The 20143-nt window shown below is 43.6% G+C and overlaps 1 protein-coding gene across 1 annotated transcript in view; it reads right to left on the reverse strand.

The window, feature by feature from the left end:
* Positions 1–10083, reverse strand: part of MAN2A2 (mannosidase alpha class 2A member 2) — a 218864-nt gene extending 208781 nt beyond the window's left edge. Inside the window, exon 1 of the mRNA XM_073618510.1 lies at positions 9629–10083. The gene's annotated coding sequence lies outside the window, so the exon portion shown is untranslated. The remainder of the gene's footprint in view (positions 1–9628) is intronic.
* Positions 10084–20143: the final 10060 nt, after the last annotated feature.

Consider the following 20143-nt stretch of genomic DNA (forward strand, 5'->3'; position numbering starts at 1 on the left):
AGAAGGCAGCCAATACTAGGACGACCACTTTTACCTCCCTCCAGTTTAACCACTAAGCCACCGCCCACCGTCATATGACGGCTGGACGAGGCTTCTATTGTTCTGGGAGGACGTCATATGACGTCCTCGCCCTCCCGAGCCACTAGGGGGCGCGCGCGCGCACCGCCGGCGGCGCGCACGCGCGCCCGCTGCGTCACTCGGGACCCGGTGCGTGTGCCGCCGGGCACCCGCGATTGCCGGGTAACAGAGCAGGAGCGTGGATCTGTGCATGTAAACACAGATCCACGTCCTGTCAGAGAGGAGAGGAGACCGATGGTGTGTCCCTTGTACATAGGGACAGCGATCGGTCACCTCCCCCAGTCAGTCCCCTCCCCCCACAGTTAGAATCACCTCCTTAGGTCATACATTAACCCCTCGAGCGCCCCCTAGTGTTAACCCCTTCCCTGCCAGTCACATTTACACAGTAATCAATGCAATTTTATAGCATTGATCGCTGTATAAATGTGAATGGTCCCAAAAATGTGTCAAAAGTGTCCGATGTGTCCGCCGCAATATCGTAGTCACAATAAAAATTGCAGATCGCCGCCATTACTAGTAAAAAATAAATAAATAATAAAAATACTATAAATCTATCCCGTATTTTGTAGACGCTATAACTTTTGCGCAAACCAATCAATATACGCTTATCGCAATTTTTTTTTACCAAAAATATGTAGAAGAATATGTATTGGCCTAAACTGAGGAAAAAATTTGTTTAAAAAAAAAAAAAAAAAATTGGATATTTATTATAGCAAAAAGTAAAAAATAGTGTTTTTTCAAAATTGTCCCTCTTCTTTTGTTTATAGCGCAATAAATAAAAACCGCAGAGGTGATCAAATACCACCAAAAGAAAGCTCTATTTGTGGGGAAAAAAATGATAATAAAATTTAATTAAGGTGCAGTGTAACATGACCGCGCAATTGTCATTCAAAGTGCGACAGCGCTGAAAACTGAAAAATGGCTTGGGCAGGAAGGGGGTGTAAGTGCCCTGTATTGAGGTGGTTAATGACCTTCACGCTTCAGATCGGGACCAAATTCCGGGGTGCTATATTTTGATCCCAGTGGGCCCCACCCATCCCCAACTGCTGGCGTCTGACTCTTTTTCCTGTCAGAAAAGACCATAGTAAGCCCTTTGACAAAACTGAGCCTCGCCCATTGAATGGCTGACATTGTCGAAGTTAAGGTTCCCAGGGCTGACATAATCTGATTGATATCTCCTGGTTTGTTTGTAGCCTGGCTACTCATGACTTTTTTTTTTTCTTCCAGAAGAAAAGAAAAACAAACACCTTTGTTCTACAGAATCTATTTGATAACCTAGAAACTGAACTTTCTGAGCTGGATTGAAATTTGATTTCTGAAGGTTCACAATCCAGCCCAAAGCTTCCAAATGATTGCAGGCCTTGGCCAGGTCTACCTGCAATTTTTCTCTGGAAGGGGCAAAGAGGAGGTTGTCCATATTGGGGATTACTGCAATTCCTTGCAGACGGAGAGAGGAGCAAGAGCTTCCGCCGTTATTTTTGTAAATATTCGTGGGGCGGATGAAAGACCAAAAGGGAGAGCCTTGAACTGTAGATGCAGCCCCTCCTTTCCCATATTTATTGCCAGCCTGAGGCACTTTTGAGACAGAGGCTATAGGCACATGCAGGTACGCATCTCTTAAGTCGATTGATGCCATGAAGCATCCCTTGACTAAGATTTCTGACTGAAAAAATTGAGTCCATGCGGAATCTCCTGTATCGGACTGACCTGTTTAAAAGTTTTAAAGTTGAGAATGAGACGAAAACATCCCGACGGTTTCTTTATCAGGAAAATATGGGAATAGAAACCCCGATAAACATTCCTATGGATACCTGAATCACAACTCCCTGTTGCATCAGATCCCCTAACAGGTTCTTCATGGCTAGGGCCTTTGTTGTATCCCTTGGCAGGTTTGCTACAAAGTATCTTTCTGGAGGAAGGTCCGAAAGCTCCATTTTGTATCCCTGAGCCAGCATATCTAGAATAAATGGCTTTTCTGTCATGCTTGCCCAATGAGGAAGGAATTTCTGAAGCCTTCCCCCCACCGGCAATGACAAGTCATTGCGATTTATTGGTTGGCGCAGGAGGATGGAAAAGGACATTCCCTCTGCCTTTGCCCCTTTGTGCCGACCAATTCCTTTTATTGGGGCCTATTGCCCTGTTCCTGAGTTTTTTGAGGTCGAAAAAGCCACTTAACTGGCTTTTTCTTTTTAACATGAAAAGATTTATTTTCATCATCTGTCCTATCTAAAACTGAATCTAGATCAGGACCGAATAAAAGATCTCCCATAAATGGGATTCCACACAATTTACTTTGTGTCTCCTGGACAGGGCTTCAGCCATAGGGCTCTCCTGGCTGAATTAGTTAAGGCCGCGGATCTAGCTGACATCCTTATTGATTCTGCAGATGCATCAGAAATGTAAGCCACAGCTGCTGCTAGGGTTGAAAAAAAATCCAGAATCTCCTGCTTGGGTGAATGTGCTATAATGTGGGCTTTTAGCTGATTTAGCCAGAGCTCCATATTTCTAGAAACGCAGGTAGTAGCCATAGGTGGTTTGAGGATTGCCAAGCCTTTTTAAGCGGTTGATCAATCCTTTTGTTCATGGGATCTTTTAATATTCCCATGTCTTTAAATGCCAAGTCGGCCAATCGGGAAACCTGGGAAAATGCTGCGTCCAATTTAGGAACTTTGTTCCAAAGCGCCTCTAGGTCTTCATTGAACGGGAATCGTCTTTTATGCGCTCTTGGGAAAAAAGGTTTTTTTCCCCCTCTAGATCTGCCCATTCCATTTTGATGGCTTCAGAGATTATTGAATGCACGGGGAATGTGCAACTTTTTATTTCACTAAGCCCTGCATACATTCGGTCATGCAGCGATAATTCTCTCTTTTCTTTACCTAAACCCAATGTTGCATGGACTGCTTTCAACAGAGAGTCTACTTGTTCTAAGAACAGTTTGTATCTTGAAGGTGCATCTTCTGCCCCTTCCTCCTCCTCTTCCCTGGAGTGAGAGGGGGAATGCTCCCCTTGTGTAAGAGGACCAGCTTCAGCCTCCACAGCTGGAATTAATTGTGAGCCCTGAGAGGATCCTGAGGTAGTTGGCTGACTCAGGGATGGTGAGAAGAGCGAAATGATTAGATAGTAGCATCTAGCTCTTAACTGATGCGATTAAATCACTGCATGCAGAAGAAGCTTCTTCCTTAACTAAGGAGTCAATACAAATTTGACACAGTCTTCTTCCAACCCGCCAGTAACTTCGTTTTACATGAGGGACATCTGTTTTTGATCTCTTAGCCTGCCAAAAAAAACGACAAAAAAAAAAAAAACAACCAAAAGAACATCAGAGCATCCCAGCGAGTCAAACCAGACCCCTAAAACAGGCTCATCACAGGTGCACAGTAGTACAACAGCCAACTCCCTGTGCCCAGACAGGCTCCAGCCACCAGGGGGAAAAAAATAAAAAATAAAAATTGAAAAAAGGAGGCACCACAGTATGCAGGGTAGACCCCCCCCCCCACACACACACACACACACACACCATATCCCCTTACCTGGGCCTTGCTGGTGCCTGTGCCACTTGCTGCTGCCACAGAGTCCATCGTGGTGCTGCTTGTTAGTGGCTTAGAACGCCGGTTCCAGAGTCCATCAGCGCCACTATGGAACCAGAATATAGGCACCAGGACCGCCCCTCCCCTCTCCCCCTGCGCAATTTCCGACGAAAATGACGCTGCGCCTGTTCCACGGTGCCGCCCATTGTCGGATACCTCATTTCCAGCCGGCTCTACTCTGCTACCAAAAAGATGGTGGCGGCCTGTAAACGCCTACATGCTGGGAAAACCCGTGAACGGCTGCCGCCACCTAGGAGTGGCCCCAGAAACAGTCAAGCTCTCTCTGAGCTGAAGAAGGAGCCCACTTACCAGCTACCCTTGGTGCGGCGTAGGAGGAGCGGACTTTCTGGAGGCAAAAAAGGTATGGTTGGGTAGGCAGTCTGGCCTGCCAGGACAGCACCCAAGAGACTCTGACTCCCACTAGGTGTTCCCTTGCTGGAGGAAAACACAAAAACTGACGAGCCGTGGAGAGAAGTCTCTTTTAAAATTTGGTGGAGCTGGTGTTTCCTAGTGGGTGGAGCCACTCTCTTGCTGTCCTGAAAGACGTATAGGGAAATTGCCCTTTTCACTTATATAATCTGAACCTATGCTCTGCAAGGATCAGAATACTGATTTCACTAAAAGACTGAGCTTTATTTTAAGTGTACATCATCCAGCTCGGTCATTCTCAACCAGGGTTCTGTGGAGGCCTAAGTTTCCTCCAGAGCAGTTACTCTCAACCAGGGTTGCGTGGAGCCCTAGGATTCCTCCAGATCAGCTGCTTTCAACCAGAGTTCCTCCAGAGCAGCTATTCTAAACCAGGGTTCCATGAATCCCTAGGGTTTTTCCAGAGCAGCTATTCTAAACCAGGGTTCCGATGAGCTGGAACATGTTACACCCTGAACATAAGCGCAACAGATTCCTCAAGGTGAACTTATCCTTTAACCACCTCCCGCCCACTGTTTAGTAAACTTTGGGGGTTTTTTTCTAAATTTTTGGTGTGTTTTTGAGGCAGTGAGGTCATACTCTGAACCTTGTCCAATCAAAGAACACTTTGCATTTATTCAGTAAAATGAAAGGCATTCTCTGAATGTATTCATAATCCATATCAGGAGTTCCTCTTTAATTTACCTTTGTATTGCTCTCTGAAAAGTGATCTGTGGTGGAAACCTGCTATAAGGAGCATTTCCACCAAAGAATCCCAACCAATTGATTTTAGTAAGGCTTTCCAAAGACTTGAAAATGATTCTGCGGGTACAAAGGTTATGAGAGGCGTGAATGATGATGAATGATGATGAACCCCAACACATACACTAATCTACAGAGAGCTCACAGGTAGGGAATGGGGAAAGCTGCTCAGTACTCTGCTCAGCATGCAGACAGTTCCAGGCCAAGTATTGCACTGCACTATTTTTATTCTTTGATCCAGGGGCTACGAAAAAATGTTTTTCATCCTAATTACATAAATGTCCATCACAATTACAAATTGTCACAAAGCAATGAAGAAGAGTTTAAACTCAATGTCATCTAATGTAATAACAATATTACAGCACTAACAATATACATTATTCTAAAAGAATACATACAATATATACACATACATTTACATACACACGCTATCTCACAAAAGTGAGTGAAATGAGTGAAAAGTGAAGAAATTACACTTTGCTACAATGTAAAGTAGTGAGTGTACAGCTTGTATAACAGTGTAAATTTATTGTCCACTCAAAATAACTCAACACACACAGCCATTAATGTCTAAACCGCTGGCAACAAAAGTGAGTACACCCCTAAGTGAAAATGTCCAAATTGGGCCCAATTAGCCATTTTCCCTCCCCGGTGTCATGTGACTTGTTAGTGTTACAAGGTCTCAGGTGTGAATGGGGAGCAGGCGTGTTAAATTTGGCGTTATCACTCTCAGGCTGGGTTCACACTGATACTACATGACAGTCATACGACTGTCATCCTACTTTGCTCTGCGACATCAGTCCTACATCCATCTGACTTGAACGAACAGGATACTACTTTGATCCAACTTTGTGATAGTCTGACTTGTCCTTTGACCAATCAACACAATCCCAGTGTGACATAAATTCCTTTTACTGCTGCTGTAATCACCATGTCGGATTTCAAAAGTCGGATGGTTAGGACAAGGATCCTACTTTGATCCGACTTCAATGTTATTCAACAGGCTGAAGTAAGTCGGACCAAAAGTTGTGTAGGGAGCATTTCAGACCGACCTTGTGTCGGACCGTTAAGACGGCTCTCATAGGGAAACACTGATTTTCACACGACATGTGTTCCCAATGTCGGAGTGTTTGTCATACTAGTGTGAACCCAGCCACACTCTCTCATACTGGTCACTGGAATTTCAACATGGCACCTCGTGGCAAAGAACTCTGAGGAGCTGAAAAAAAAAAAATTGTTGCTTTACATAAGGAAAAAGATGGCCTAGGCTATAAAATTTCCAAGACCCTGAAACTGAGCTGCAGCACGGTGGCCAAGACCATACAGCAGTTAAACAGGACAGGTTCCACTCAGAACAGGCTTTGCCATGGTTGACTAAAGAAGTTGAGTGCACATGCTCAGCGTCATATCCAGAGGTTGTCTTTGGGAAATAGACGTATGAATGCTGCCAGAATGACTGCAGAGGTTGAAAGGGGTGGGGGGTCAGCCTGTCAGTGCTCAGACTATACCAAGGAGGAAGCCTCTGCTAAAGATGATGCACAAGAAAGGCCGCAAACAGTTTTCTGAAGACAAGACTAAGGACATGGATTACTGGAACCATGTCCTGTGGTCTGATGAGACCAAGATAAAACGTATTTGGTGCAGATGGCGTCAAGCGTGTGTGGCGGCAACCAGGTGAGGAGTACAAAGACAAGTGTGTCTTGCCTACAGACAAGCATTGTGGTGGGAATGTCATGGTCTGGGGCTGCATGAGTGCTGCCGGCACTGGTGAGCTACAGTTCATTGAGGGAACCATGAATACCAACATGCACTGTGACATACTGAAGCAGAGCATGATCCCCTCCCTTTGGAGACTGGGCCGCAGGGCAGTATTCCAACATAACGCCCCCAAACACACCTCCAAGATGACCACTGCCTTGCTAAAGAAGCTGAGGGAAAGGTGATGGACTGGCCAAGCATGTCTCCAGACCTAAACCCTATTGAGCATCTGTGGGGCATCCTCAAACAGAAGGTGGAGGAGCGCAAGGTCTCTAACATTAACCGGCTCGGTGATGTCATCATGGAGGAGAGGTGGCAACCTATGAAGCTCTGGTGAACTCCATGCCCAAGAGGGTTAACGCAGTGCTGGAAAATAATGGTGGAAACACAAGATTGACACACTTGGGCCCAATTTGGACATTTTCACTTAGGGGTGTACTCTCTTTTGTTGCCAGTGGTTTAGACATTAATGGCTGTGTGTTGAGTTATTTTGAGTGGACAGCAAATTGACACTGTTATACAAGCTGTACCCTCACTACTTTACATTGTAGCAAAGTATAATTTCTTCAGTGTTGTCACAGGAAAAGATATAAAATATTTACAGAAATGTGAGGGGTGTACTCACTTTTGTGAGATACAGTGTCTAATATTATTTATATATATATATATATATATATATATATATATATATATATATATATATATATATATATATATACACACACACACACACACACATATATATATACACAAATATATAGAATACTATTTCTACTAAAATAACATTATTATAGATTGTTATATTGTTGTTAATGCAAAAAATAAGTGTAGTGCTAAAAAATGTGAATCAATGAAAATGTGTAAAATGTGTATACAAGCATCCAGAATACCTCAATCACAGAGGCAGAATGGATACAAAAAATAAGAAGAAATAAATAAATAAAATCTGACAACAAAATGTGTCCCCAAAGTGCTATGAAGTGATAACAATAAAATAGCTAAAAGTCCACATGTGAAGTGTCCAATAATTAGGGGACCTTCTCTTCAACTGAAGTAGAAAGTAACCACACAATGGGAGAAAATAATTCAAATGATAGGATGGTACTCTTACCACATGGGTTGGACTCACTTACCATACGCCAGTGCGTCCAATAGGCTTTGGGATACTGGATCCCCAGTGATAAGATGGTGCCAAAGCTGGACGGTATCCTATAGGCCGCAGACTCCAATTCACACAAAGTAAGAAGATGGTTCCAAACGGAGGTTCCAAAGTGGTCGGCCACCGTACCGTTCCAAACAGGAAGATGGTCAAGAGATGGTCAACAGTGTTCAAAACATGGGGAGAAAGAAAAAAAGGGGAGCTTCCACATGGCGTAGGTCAACAAAGATTTGTTTTTTTATCTTCAATAAACCTATCTTGGTTGACCTACGTCATGTGGAGCTCCCCTTTTTTCCTTTCTCCCCATGTTTTGAACACTGTTGACCATCTCTTGACCATCTTCCTGTTTGGAACGGTATGGCGGCCGACCACTTTGGAACCATCTTCTTACTTCATGTGAATTGGAGTCTGCAGCCTATAGGATACCGTCCAGCTTTGGCACCATCTTATCACTGGGGATCCAGTATCCCAAAGCCTATCAGACGCACTGCCGTACGGTAAGTGAGTCCAACCCATCTGGTAAGAGTACCATCCTATCAATTGAATTATTTTCTCCCATTGTGTGGTTACTTTCTACTTCGGTTGAAGAGAAGGTCCCCTAATTATTGGGCACTTCACATGTGGACTTTTAGCTCTTTTATTGTTATCACTTCATAGCACTTTGGGGACACATTTTGTTGTCAGATTTTATTTCTTTCTTATTTTTTGTATCCATTCTGCCTCTGTGATTGAGGTACCCTGGATGCTCGTATACACATTTTCATTGATTCACATTTTTTTTAGCATTTCTCCCTAGACTTGGTTTGTTTGTGTGTTAGCTGATTTTTGTTTATGATTGTTTGGGTTTAGCGCAGTACTTTCACCCTTTTTTCTACATATTATTGTTAATAACATTAAAGACAAAAATACGTATATCTCCCTCGATAATGGTACTGCCACTCATGTGTTCTATGGCTATGTTTAGTCTCTGGGATCTAGAATATCCTTGTCTCTCTCCTGAGTGCTGTATTTCTACTTGTTTTCTATGTAAAATTCGGCAATTTTATTTTTCTTTGTTCTTATAATTGCATGTGTTTATATATTTAAGAAAAAAAAATTATATATATATATATATATATATATATATATATATATATATATATATATATATAATTTTTTTTTTTTTTAAATATATAAACACATGCAATTATAAGAACAAAGAAAAATAAAATATAAATAAAAAAAAATTTATATATATATATATATATATATATATATATATATATATATATATATATATATATATATATATATATAATTTTTTTTTTTTTAATAATAATAATATATAATTTTTTTACTGGTAATAGAGAACATCTATCATATAGTAAACATATATAAATCATAAAAAAATAAAAAAAACACACACACTACTGTTACTTAATAAAAACAATAAAATAAAACCAGTACATTACTTCTACTAAAATAATTACTACTTATTATATATTATGAATTTAGTGTTTTAGTAATATTTTTATTACAGTATATTTTATTAACAATGTATTATAATTCAAAAAATTATTATTAAGAATACCTAATTCAATAATAATGTAACAATAAATTACTTTAAAAAAATATAATATTGCTGCTACTAATAGTAATAATGAAAATATTATATTATGGTTATATTTTAGTATTGTTATTTTTATATAAGTGATAAGATTATTGTGTCAGTAATTTTTTTATTGTTATAATACTATTATTGTAAATATTATGAAGTGTTAATATTAAAAACAATCATAATCTTATATTTGTATTATATGAACTGTATTGTTGTATATAATAATGATGATGGTGTGGGGTGTAGAGTGGGGGGTGTCAGTGGGGTCGGTGCTCGGCTCACCCCGGTGCTGCGCCCTCCGGTGTCTCCGGTATCCGGTGTCTCTCCGGAGGGTCTCCACGTTGGTGCGGTGGGGTGGTCGGGCCTCCTCCTCAGTGTTCTCCGGTGTGTTCCCTCATCCTCTCCCCGGTCCGGTGCTGTGTACGGAGGGGACCCGCTCCTCTCTTCTCCTCCTCCTCATACACCGGCTCGGGATGATGATGAGGATGCTCGGTGTCCGCACTCACAATAATAATGATAATAATAATGACGGTGAGAAGCCTCCATAGACCGGAGCGCACTCCTCCTCAGTCACCGCCGTCCTCCTATACCGGGCCGGAAGACATGACCATAAGAGATACACATGAGTCCCGGGAAGAGTCCATCCCGTCCTCCCGGCTACAGCCCGTCCATGGTGAGGATGGTGAGCCCGGCTCCCCGCACCTCCCTCCGCCTCCCAACCAATCACATCACCCCGCACCTCCGACACCTTTCTATTAAAGGGACAGCGCGCCACCCACACAGGGGACAGAGCGCCCGAGCGCCCTCTCATGGATAGGAGGGATGCCTGCATGACGTAATACAGTGCTGGAGCTGACCATACACGATACAATCTGTTTGTACCAGTGGCGGCTGGTGCTCAAATTTTTTTTGGGGGGGGGGCACAAATAAACTGAAAAATTCTGAAAAAAAACCCCATCAATTGCAGTCTCACTGTACCATCAATGGCAGCCACTGGGCCCCATAAATTGCAGCCACTGTGCACCAATCACTGTGCCATATCAAATGCTGCCAGTGTGCCCCCCGCCGGCCCGCCGTCTGCACTTACCTGTCTCAGTGGGACAAAATGCTCTTTTCCCATCCTCTCTTCCCATCCTCTGTTATGATTGGACGCCTAGCGTCCGATCACAGTGATGGTCGTTTCAGCCAGTCAGATGAAGGGTAACAGATCCGAGCACCTGATTGGCGGAGAGGCGGTTTAGTGTTAGGAAAGCGAATATTCATTCGCTTTTCTAATGCCCTGTACACACGGTCGGACATTGATCGGACATTCCGACAACAAAATCCTAGGATTTTTTCCGACGGATGTTGGCTCAAACTTGTCTTGCATACACACGGTCACACAACATTGTTTCTAAAAATCCGATTGTTCTGAACGCGGTGACGTAAAACACGTACGTCGGGACTATAAACGGGGCAGTAGCCAATAGCTTTTGTCTTTTAATTTATTCTGAGCATACGTGGCACTTTGTGCGTCGGATTTGTGTACACACGATTGGAAATTAAACGATCAGATTTTGTTGTCAGAAAATTTTATAGCAAGCTCTCAAACTTTGTGTGAGTTTTTTTTTTTTTTTTCTACTCATGTACTGCAAAAACACGAATAAAATGCTAACGCTCTTAAATGCTCAGAATATTTAAGCTTCTAAATCAGTGGCAGCCTGCGCATTAAGGGCGCACGGGTGCCGCCCCCACTCTCTCCTGCCACCCCCATTGTGCACTATGGATGGCCGCCGCGGCCACCCCCATTCAGGCACCGGGCGCCTGAATTACAGCGGCGGGGGGTGTTTTTGAAGCACCTGATTAGAGCCATAGGCGTCAAAAACAGTGATGTGTGAGCGCCGTGATTGGCGCTCGCAGTTTACTCAGCTGTGTTGGGAAAGCGAATGAATATTTCCTTTCCTAACACTGAACTGCCTCTCTGCCAATCAGGTGCTCGGGTCCGTTACTTGTCACCTGATTGGCTGAAACGACAGGCACCGCTATTGGATGCCTATCAGGAGGAGAGGACGAGAGTTGGGAGATGAGGACGGCAGGAGATGCTGGCCTGAAGGACCCAGCGGCATTCAATGGCACACTGGCAGCAATTGATGGGCACACTGGCAGTGTTTGATGGGCACAGCGGCTGCAATTGATGTTTTTTTTTCAGAATTTTTCTGTTTGTTTGCGCTCCCCAAAACATTTTGAGCACCAGCCGCCACTGTTCTAAATACTTCTAGAAGCTGGCACAAAAATGCTATTATCAGCATTTTTCATCCAGCAAATTTTTTCTAGATTTTTTTGAGCTTATGAAATATGCTAGTGTGCATGAAGACTGAAAGTGACACTAAATTATATCCTTCTCCAAAAAATCATCCATACACATACACTACATAATGGTCCTGTAATCAATTTTTCATGAAAACATTCTTTACTGCGCAGGTCCTGTATACTGCTCTATGCACACTACAATTCCCATAGTCTATAGCCGTGGCTTTTGGGGGGGAAAACAATCCTCCCCCAGGTCCCCCAGGTCCACACTCAGCCCTCCATGGTCCACCCCCCCCACACACACACACTCATCCCTCCTCGGCTTCCCCTGCTGCACTCACCTCTCCACGGTCATCCCCCCTGCACTCACCCCTTCATGTCCCACACACACACACACACACACACACACACACACACACACACACACTCTCTACTTTTCTACATACAGAGGGGTCATGGAGAACAAATGTAGCCACCCTACAACAGGAAGAAAGATCAATGCAGTAAAGCATGCTCGTTATACTCACGGTGGAACCTAAGGGGTTAATCCTCAGCATTCTGTAAAAAAAGGTGTTTGATCCTGTCTATTCTGATCCTCCCCTTCTTGCACAGTCCTCAATCCATCTCCTAATAGTATAGAGCCTTGGGGGCACTCTGCACATGCTCAGTTTGATGCGTATTGCTTTTTTTTGTTGGGAGGGTGCATGTGATCAGCACAGGGCCAATCAATACTCTCCAGACAGAGGGTGAGGGGTCATGCAGCCTCATAGGACAGTCAGAGGAGAATAAAAACACCTACAAGCTTTAACCAGACACTGATAGAAGTTACAAGACTGTCATATATTGCTAATGAGAAAAGGTATTTAGCAATTTATATTTACTAAAATAATTGCATTTCCATGTTCTGTGTACTGTGGAAGACTAGACATAGTGAATGCAGGGTCCTGAGTTTAGTAACACTTTAACCAGAGTTTAGTGTCACTTTAAAGTATAACAGCTTTTTTTTTATATATAGAATGGAGAGGGAATAGACCTTGAACCAGTGGCGGCCGGTGGTATATATTTTATTTTTGGGGGGGGCGGAAAACAATGCACCCGCCAGTACACTCCCACTCCTCTGGTTGGTCGGTCACTAGTCTCGCACTTACCCCATCTAGGTTGCAGGCACCGCTTCTTCCAGGTGGCGTCTCCTCCTCCTGGTGCTTCACGGTGGCTTCCCTGGCATCTCCTCCCTCTCCTCGAGGGGCCAATAGGATCGCTTCTCCTCTCTGGCCAATCGGGTGCCGGGAAAACAATAGCTCCTCTTGCTCCAATCACGTGCGTCTGAAAAAAAAAAACCATTGCAATCCATGCATCCGGCGCCCCGCATGTAGATTAGGGGGCCGGACACATGGATTAGGGGGGGGCGCATCCCTGCTCCCTGCATTACGGGCTGTCACTGCCTAGAACTGACGGTTTGGCCTCCACAGAGCCCTGATCTCAACATCATGGAGTCTGTCTGGGATTATATGAAGAGACAGAAGGATCTGAGGCAGCCAACATCCACAGATGATCTGTGGTTAGTTCTCCAAGATGTTTAGAACAACCTACCTGCTGAGTTCCTTCAACAACTGTGTGCAAGTGTGCCTAGAAGAATTGATGCTGGTTTGAAGGCAAAAGAGTGGTCACCACAAATATTGATTGGATTTGGATTTCTCTTCTGTTGATTCATTTTCTATTTTGTTAATTGATAAAAAATAAACTATTGACACTTCTATTTCTGAAAGCATTCTTCATTTACAACATTTTTTCACACCTGCCTAAAACTTTTGCACATTTGTGTGTGTGTGTGTGTATATATATATATATATATATATATATATATATATATATATATATATATCAGAAATGTTATAAAATAATTACTTGATATTAAGATGTTACTTGCTTGTTATGTTTTTTCAAATCTATTCGCATGAGACTCTTATGTGTTCGGGGTTAACCAGACTTTACAGAAGCGGCATCTAAAGTGTCATGTAGAAAATCGCTGTCTAATATGAGATCAGGGAATTGGGTGCTGGCCCTCGGCAGGCAGCACACAGCAGGAAGCACTCTATAATGAGTCAGATGAGGTGACCCCCTCAGGCAAAACATTAGGAGGCAGCAAATTTCAGGGAACAATGTATGACATGGCGCTGTTATTGTCTGAATTAGTCGTTTCTCTCTTGGCTATACAAGCTATAATGAGCAAAGTGACAGTGTCTGTTTATCATTGCGAACATTGCGATAGGGCATATACAAAGCATTGTATTTTGTTTCCTGTAAAATGTAATAGATTGTGTAAAACCAATAATAGCATCCAAGCAGACGGGGTTAATTGGGTGATAAAAATACATATTGCTGATCCAATCCCTATACTACATAAATTAGGTCATTAGAGGCCATGGATTCATGCTCTGACTATGTTACTACAGGAGCGGGAATGATGTATGGGTCGGAGGATGGAACCATGGGGGGGGACATAGGCATTTGACACTCCCAGAAGAGTCAAATTCCAAAGAAACATACATCAGCTGCAGTGCTGGAATGGAGGTACTGTACACAGGCCACCATTCATTATTCATTCATTACAGGTACTTATACCCACAATCAGTGGCGGCCCGTCCATTAGGGGCGCCCAGGTACCACCCCACTCTCTCCTCACCACCTCCTATATGAATAATGAATAGATTCATGCATAGCATGAATCAGTGGTGGAAGAATAGGGGTCGCTGAGGTTGCCATGACGACCAAGCCCCTTGCTGCAGGGGGCCTTGGGGGCCCTCTGTATATCTCGATGGGAGGAGAGGCAAGGTGGGCTGAGACCGAGCTCCCCGATCCTCAGCCGAACTGTAATCGGCACTGTGCGGGGAGCTCATCACACTGATTAGACCTAAAGTGAAAGCACAGAGTGTGCTGTGCTCTTTGTCTCCCCCTACAGTGCAGTACCTGGCAGGAAGAGGTAAGGTAAAAGACTGCCGATTTTTAAAAGGCTATCTCTATGTGTGCGTGTATGTGTGTGTGTCTGTGTGCATTTATGTGTGTCTGCATATATGTGTGTGTGTCTGTGTGCATGTATGTGTGTCTGCATATATGTGTGTGCATGTATGTATGTGTGGTGTGTGTGCGCGTGTATGTGTATATATGTATGTGTATATGCATGTGTTTATATGTGTGTGCATATGTGTATTTATATATACACACAGAGCCTTGCAAAAGTATTCACCCCCTTGGCATTTTAGCTATTTTGCTACATTACAGCCTTTAGTTCAATGTTTTTTTTAATCTGAATTATATGTGACGGATCAGAACACAATAGTCTAAGTTGGTGAAGTAAAGTTTAAAAAATATATACATAAAACAATTTTTCAGGAAAAAAAACCTGATAAATGGCATGTGCGTGCTGTATGTATTCACCCCCTTTGGTATGAAGCCCATAAAAAGCTCTGGTGCAACCAATTACCTTCAAATGTCACATAATTAGTGAAATGATGTCAACCTGTGTACAATCTAAGTGTCATATGATCTGTCATTACATATACACACCTTTTTGAAAGGCCCCAGAGGCTGCAACACCTAAGCAAGAGGCACCACTAACCAAACACTGCCATGAAGATCAAGAAACTCTCCAAACAAGTAAGGGACAATGTTGTTGAGAAGTACAAGTCAGGGTTAGATTATAAAAAAAATCCAAATCTTTGATGATCCCTAGGAGCACCATCAAATCTATCATAACCAAATGGAAAGAACATGGCACAACAGCAAACCTGGCAAGAGACGGCCGCACATCAAAACTCACGGACCGGGCAAGGAGGGCATTAATCAGAGAGGCAGCACAGAGACCTAAGGTAACCCTGGAGGAGCTGCAGAGTTCCACAGCAGAGACTGGCGTATCTGTACATAGGACGACAATAAGCCGTACGCTCCACAGAGTTGGGCTTTACGGCAGAGTGGCCAGAAGAAAGCCATTACTTTCAGCAAAAAACATAATAGCACGTTTTGAGTTTGCGAAAAGGCATGTGGGAGACTCCCAAAATGTATGGAGGAAGATGCTCTGGTCTGATGAGACTAAAATTGAACTTTTTGGGCATCAAAGAAAACGCTATGTCTGGCGCAAACCCAACACATCACATCACCCAAAGAACATCATCCCCACTGTGAAACATGGTGGTGGCAGCATCATGCTGTGGGGATGCTAAGCCTGAGTGCTTTCACACTGGAGCGGTACGCTTGCAGGACGCTCAAAAAAGTTCTGCAGGCAGCATCTTTGCAGCGCTGTAGGAGCGGTGTATTCACCGCTCCTAAAGCGCCCCTACCCATTGAAAACAATGTGGCAGCGCCGCCAAACCGCCGGCAAAGTGTCGATGCAGCGGCGCTTTGCCGGTGGTTTTAACCATTTTCGGCCGCTAGCGGGGGTTAAAACCGCCCTGCTAGCGGCCAAATAGCGTCGCTAAAACGACGGTAAAGTGTCGCTAAAAATAGTGCTGCTTTACCGCCGGCGCCTGCCCACCCCAGTGTGAAAGTAATGTTACGAAACATAAAAAACACTGAGGTCAATTGACTAAAAGATAAATACTGCATACATTTTTTAGCTAAAATATCTCCTGCGGTATTTATCCCAAAAGTAGTCAATTCACTAAAAAAAATGCATTATTTAACAAATCCGTTTTTTTGTTTTACGATATTTATCGCATAAATTTTGCATTAATGTTTTTTCACAATTTTTTGTCAAATGCTAACATCCTGCACTAAAGGGAGCTTTGTAAAAAAATGTACACAGAAATATTGTCAAACAAAACATTCTAATGATTTTCATTCACAGAGCCATCTCCCTCCGGTGAAATGTTACAATTTATTTTCATTCCCGAGCTTGGGACAGAACATTTCCACACGGATACATTGTATACTTCTAATTTACTGCAGATTTCCCCTCATTGTTATCTTGTAAAAGATACTGGCTGCCAGGTGATAACTAATGAACGTGTATGTTCTTTAGTGAATTGATTTTAAAGCAGTTGTAAACTGCTGGGTGAGTTTTTTTCTTACCTGCAAGGTAAAGGCATAATGTGCTAGTAAGCATCGCATACAAGCACATTATTTGAAACTTACCTGAAAACGAAGCCCTCCAGCGATGCGCTGTCACAGCTGGAGGCCACTTCCATCTTCCTCCCAGGTCTGCGGACTCCGGCTCTGCAACTGGCTGGAGCCGCGATGACGTCATTCCCACACATGTGTGGGGGCACCGCCATTTACGGCACAGGACTCTGAAGGAACGGCCCGGGTAGCCGTTACTTCAGAGCGCATGCACCAATGACGTCATCGGTTGCATAAATATTAAATATCTCCTAAACTGTACACAATTAGGAGATAATTATAGTACCAATACAGTAGTTAAAGGAGGTGTAAAGGCAGAAGTTTTTTTTTTTATCTTAATGCATTCTATGCATTAAGATAAAAAGCCTTCTGTGTGCAGCTCCCCCCTCAGCCCCCCTAACACTTAACTGAGGTCCCTCTCTGTCCAGCAATGTCCAAGAGTGTCTCAGCCATCCGAGATTCTCCCTCCCGGTTGGCTGAGACACAGCAGTGGCGCTATTGGCTGCTGCTGTCAATCGAAGTCAGCTAGCCAATCAGGAGAGAGAGGGGGTGTGGCCGGGTCGGGATCCGAGTCTTAATGGACACAGGGAGCTCTGACTTGGCTCGGGTGCCCCCATAGCAAGCTGCTTGCTGTGGGGGCACTGAACAGGTGGGAGGGGCCAGGAGCACAGTAAAGCGACCCTAGAAGAGGAGGATCCGGGCTGCTCTGTGCAAATCCACTACACAGAGGAGGCAAGTATAACATGTTTGTTATTTTTATAGGGAAAAAAATGAGACTTTACATTCACTTTAAGCCTTATTAAAGGCTTACCTATAGGTACAAGTCAGAGATGGAAGTTTACTTTCAATTGAATGATCTAAATATCTATTTTTTTTTTTTTTAGGTATTTACCTCACATTCAATATTTTACGTTGGTGAACTGACACTTTTATTATCTCATGCGATAGTTTTAAAAAATTAGTCACGTGACCTTCATATCTCTGGGGAAATCCTTTAGTGAACTGTCCCCCAATCCCCTTTGTGTGCTCAATATACATTGCAAGAATTTTAACAAACTTTGTTGCAGATTCCTACCTGTTTCTCCTCCTAAGAAAAAGCTGTTTGATTATGTCAATGTGCAAAGTGAATCTGAATGGGAGTGACTTTTTCATTATTATTCAGCTGATGCACTTGCAGTGTTTAAATGAGGAAAGTTACAGTGTCAGCATCCCTTTAGAAGTGATTAAACATTTGGGAGTTTCTCACCAAAAATACAATTTTTGTTGCTGGGGATGCCTAAAATCTGACTTATATCTTAGTGCAGACTACTGGTAAAATCAGTGAGCCAATCACACAAGCAGGAAATGACAATTCTGGGGAAGTTCTGCACACCAACTGTGTACAGAAGGCCGCCAGGTAGCCACATTGCATTAAAATTTACAGAAAGTGACACAGCTGCAGATTAAAATGGAAAGGGCATTTAATAACATTCATATGCATTATTGCTTGTTTAGCAATTGTGAATGCTATATATATTTTTTATTTGCTATTTTCCCCACAAACGTGGAGTTACCCTTTAAGTACTGTGTCATATGGATGTACTAAGGGCCTTAACCCCTTCCTTAATGATGGCTACAATGCGGGCTTACTTTGCCAGGGAGGGCATCAATTGACATCCTCCCGTGATCGCGTGGCACGTTTCCTTTGGACTCAGCTGATCACAGATCAGGGTAAAGGGCCAATCACAACTGCCCTTTACCACATGATCAGTTGTGTCCACTGACAGCTGATCACAGATGTAAACACAAGCTGGTTATCGCTTTTCTTTCCTCACCCTGACAGCATGAGGAGAGGAGAAGAGAGCCGATAACCGGCTTGTGTTAAATGGACATCGGCACTGATAATTACGGCACTGATTATTAGTGTCCTGATTATCAGTGCTGCCAATCAGTGCCCACCAGTGCTGCCAGTCAGTGCCCACCAGTGCTGCCAATCAGTGCTCATCAGTCCTGCCAATCATTGCTCATCAGTGGCACCAATCAGTGCCCATCAGTGCCACCTATCAGTGCCGCCTACCAGTGCCTATCAGTGCCACCTATCCAAGCCCATCAGTGCCACCTTCCTTATTCCATAAGTGCTACTTATCGGTGCAGCCTCATCAGCGCCACCTATTAGTGGCGCCTTATCAGTGCATATCAGTGCAGCCTATCATTGCCCATCAATGCAGCCTCATCAGCGCACATCAGTGAAGGAGAAAAATTACTTGTTTGCTAAATTTTAGAACAAACTATAAAAAAATTTTGTTTTTGTTTTTTTCAAAATTTTCGGTCTATGTTTGTTTAGTACAAAATAAAAAACCCAGTGGTGATTAAATACCGCCAAAAGCAAAGCTCTATTTGTGTAAAAAAAATTAAGAGGCATGCCAAGGCTTTGCCTCTTTAAATAATAAATAAATTCATAACAGGTGTGTCGGTGTTCTTGGGTCCAGGTAGAGGCTCTTTCACACGGACGGGTCCGTGTACAGAGCCTGCTCTGCTCAGCGGGGGATCGCTCCGTCGATCCGCGCTGAGCAGGCAGATGACTGGTCTTCTCTCCCCTATGGGGGATCGGATAAAGGCAGACCGTAGAGTATGGGTCGGATGTCAGCAGACACGTCACCATTGACATCCGACGCTCCATAGATGTCTATGGAGCATCCGTTCAGGTCCGCCTAAAAAACTGACAGGCGGACCTCAACGGATCGTCCGCCGTGTGAAAGAGCCCTAAGGGTGTGCCATCACAGGTGCAGGACAGAGGGACTGAGGTGCTACAGGTTAAGGTTTATTTCTTTCTCGGACATCACGGGACACAGAGCCACAGTAATAACTGATGGGTTATGTAGGTACCTTTAGGTATTGGACACTGGTCACACCCTAATCAGGAAGTTCAACCCCCTATATAATCCCTCCCCTTGCAGGGATACCTCAGTTTTTAGGCCAGTGTCTTAGGTGTTGGACGTGTAAAGATGCCCTGCGCTGGGATTATCCTATATCCTATACTGAGGCAAGCCAGGCGAACCGGATCCATTCAAAGTGTCTTTTCATGGCCGAATTGGATGGTACCCAGGCCTCGTGTCCGAAGAAACGAGATTTTACCTGTAATGCTTCTTGTTTTAGAGAGCTGGACCCCGCAGATCAGAAAATGGCTTTAAACCTCCTAATTTCTGGCTGGGTGCTTTACAGGGCCAGAACTGCAGGATCCCCCTATTCGTAGGGGGCCCCAGTCTCTGACGTTTTTTTCAAACGGAGCCCACCGTGAGAGGTGAAAATTGGGTCTGTGTATACAGCACCCTGCAGCTGGATAAGGTAAGAGGAGATTCCACAGAATTTTGAATTTTAGTAGGTTTTCTCCTTTAACCACTTGCTTACTGGGCACTT

This window comes from Aquarana catesbeiana, linkage group LG03 (assembly GCF_042186555.1).
Source record: "Aquarana catesbeiana isolate 2022-GZ linkage group LG03, ASM4218655v1, whole genome shotgun sequence".
In the NCBI taxonomy this organism is placed as follows: Eukaryota; Metazoa; Chordata; class Amphibia; order Anura; family Ranidae; genus Aquarana; species Aquarana catesbeiana.